Source organism: Halyomorpha halys, unplaced genomic scaffold, assembly GCF_000696795.3.
Source record: "Halyomorpha halys isolate HHAL.00 unplaced genomic scaffold, Hhal_1.1 Scaffold203.1, whole genome shotgun sequence".
In the NCBI taxonomy this organism is placed as follows: domain Eukaryota; kingdom Metazoa; phylum Arthropoda; class Insecta; order Hemiptera; family Pentatomidae; genus Halyomorpha; species Halyomorpha halys.
In genome coordinates, this window is record NW_027108332.1 from 109,321 (window position 1) to 112,468 (window position 3,148).

Sequence of the window (3,148 nt, forward strand, 5' to 3'; positions counted from 1 at the left end):
TGATAACCTTGTCTCAGTAGCGGAGGTAGAGGGAAGGAGATTTTCTCAATAGCAGAGGTAAATATGGTAAAAGAGGGAGAAAAAAGGAAAAAAAAAATTCTCACTACCAGAGGTAAAATTATTCTCACTATCAGAGGTTTTTCGAAAGAAAACGAAGGGACCGCATTTTTTTTCTCACTAGCAGAGGATTCTCAGTACCCCAGTGTCTCACTTGGCCAGGTTCCACTGTACAATTTTTATTAAAATTATATAAAAATGATTTTTCACGACTCCCGATTCCACTTTATGGAGTGTCATAAAATAATAACGACGTATACATTTCTTCATAATGAAAATTTGTATTTAGGGATTTTTAAGGATGCTAAATGCGAAACTGACTTACTTAAAAAAAATTGGCGTATTTTCTAAGAACGTCATTTGTTTTTTGTTTTCATTTAAACTCATATTATACGATCAACAATATTTCTTTACTATTGTACAAAAAATCGATTGGTAAAGACTATAAAACGATATTTAAAAAATAATGCTAAAATATTGGTTAATATTGTTGATCTAGTATCACCAAAAAGATTTGATTGAAATCGGTTTTCCCAAACCTGCTCCCTCTTTTTTTAAAACAATGAACCATGCAGACAAATTTTGATTTAGAAAATTTCTGTTTATCAAATAAAATTTGGGCATTGATTCAAGTGAATGAGTAATGCGTTACAAGTGCCTTAATCATCAGACCAATTAGTTAGAGGGAATAACAAAGGGTAACCATGACTTAAAATAGATTTCTATATTCAATTTTATTTAGCCAAGACAAATTTACATCAAATCATATTACCTTTCACTCGCGGAGCTAAGAGAGGTCATTATTGCATTAAATGGGTCTAAGATATTCCTAAGTTAAATAGATTTTTTATTCTCTTCTACACATAATCTTAAAATTAAGACAAACAATACATTCTTAAAGATCCATTTCATCATAAAACGTAGCTCCCAACCACCACGCAAAACAAACCGAAACTGTGATTGAACAGAAGAAAAAATAAAAGTTGTTTTTTAAAATAACACTACCAGTTTTGAAAATATTTCTGCAGGAGGAAACTGTTTTGCTAAATAAAACCCCAACATTCTATTTTCAGTCAGAAGTATCAAGAGAAAATAGATATTCCACATATTTGTTTACAAAATCCTGGTTGGTTGGAACGCCTGTTTAGTTCTATCTTCCAGAGAAGTTTCAACTCTGAGCGTTGCGCGATTTAAATTAATCAAGACTTTATAACCCAGTTCATAGTATTTTGGTAAAATTATGGAAGGCAAATATTAAGTCTTCTTACGGGTTTCAGATATTAAACCATACCGATACTATTGATGATAAATCAGTACCGAAATTAAAATGTTTAACATCTAAATAAGAACTTGAACAATTGAACAATGACCCTAACTTTAAAATATACTTTGTCCATTTTGGTGTAAAAACAAACATACAAGTATACAGAGTGTTCATGAATCGACTGATACTTTTTTTTTAGTTTTGAAAATTTGGAAATGTAACTTATTTAGTGTTAGTTATGATGAATAAAGTTTCTTTATTAAACCGACTTATAGCCTTTTCCAGTTCTCCTCCAGCGAACTTAAAACTGGAATTTTCAAGAGATATATATTTTCAGTAAAGGATTCTTATAGAAAATAAATAAAAAATTGATTTTAAAATGGATCTTCTAATTTTAAAATCAATTTTTTTATTTGCGATTTTTCCTTTCCAAAGATTCTTGAAAAAACAGCATACATAAGTAAAGTAATAAAAATAGCAAACAATATTTTATGTTTTTTTTTCGACGTTTTTCGCGCAAACGATGAAAAAATCAAACATCGATCAAAGAATAAAATCGTTTGAGTATTCAATTTCCCGTTAGATTCCATCATCAAATTTCGGCAATCCTCGGCCAATTTAATCGGTGAAGTATTCCAATCTTCAACCCCGAGCAGAGTCCGCGAAATTTCTTCGTTAATGAATTTCCTAGAGCGTGAGTTCTCTCTGCACTTCTGTATTCGCACATGTTCTCCACGTTGAACCATCTTTCACTGGATCGTAAATGCGTCTCAGGTTTTTTCTTTCAAACGAAGAAGATCCGTTTCATCAGATTTTAAGAAGGCTCCATATTTATGGCGCACACATAAGCACTGTAAAACATTAAAAATATTTTCTATTTATATCGCCCCCCCTCCCCCCGTTTATAGTTATTAGTCAAAAGTATCACTCAACGAGTAGATTATTTCACTCCAAAATGAGAGCAGTGGGTAAAATTATTAATATTATGGATAAAACACAACTGACATTGTTAAAACGCATAGAGACGTTTCTTTGTAAAGGCGTGATCAGTAGCTGTGACGCGTCAAGCAAACCTTGAGAGTGTGGCCAACTTCTTCACTAGCCGCCTGTACACAGCATCCCTGTCAGTGTATCTCCCGATCTACTCATCTTCGCACTTGCAGAATTAATTGAGCGTTAATGATAAAATATGAAATATTTTCTACATTTAATTGTATTCTGTGCGTCATCGAATAACGATACTTCATAAATTACTCACAGTGAGTAGTACATCCTAAAAAACGTTTTGACTCCACAATGACTGAATAATTGAAAGAAATAACAAATCCGATACATGAACCGTTCCTACAAGCGTTTTATCAAATCATTAAATACATGAAATTAAGAGCTTTGAATAACATAAAATTAAAAAGGTTAAATAATTTACAAATTTAAAATGACAAAACATTAAAAAGACATTAGTTTGTTTAATAATGCTAGATATTTGAAATGGTTTATGTTTCTTTGGCCCAATATATTCCGGGTCTAATCTTATCAATATCACAACTACTGCAATACATGGACTATTAAATATTATAACTATATATTAAATATAAGAAGATGGTCAGGGTTGCGGTCAAAAAAGGAACAAATAGTTTATAACTATTTTAATGTCCGACGTTTCGACCCACTTTGCAGGGCTTCATCAGGGCTAAAAATATACAAAAAACTGAGAATATTACAAAAATAAGATACAATAAGGTAATTTAAGCTAGGATAAATAAATAAATAAATTTTGACGGCAACCCTGACCATCTTCTTATATTTAAATTTTTACGGTCAATTATA

The 3,148-nt window shown here is 31.2% G+C and overlaps 1 protein-coding gene across 3 annotated transcripts in view; it reads left to right on the top strand.

The window, feature by feature from the left end:
- LOC106679448 (sarcomere length short) overlaps positions 1–3,148 on the top strand; it is a 52,498-nt gene that overhangs the window by 16,077 nt on the left and 33,273 nt on the right. The window contains exon 1 of one of the 3 annotated variants that reach the window (XM_014418628.3): positions 2,453–2,580. The exons of the other annotated variants lie outside the window; for them this stretch is intronic. The gene's annotated coding sequence lies outside the window, so the exon portion shown is untranslated. Of the gene's footprint in view, positions 1–2,452; positions 2,581–3,148 lie in introns of those variants that run through there. 3 annotated transcript variants of the gene reach the window in all.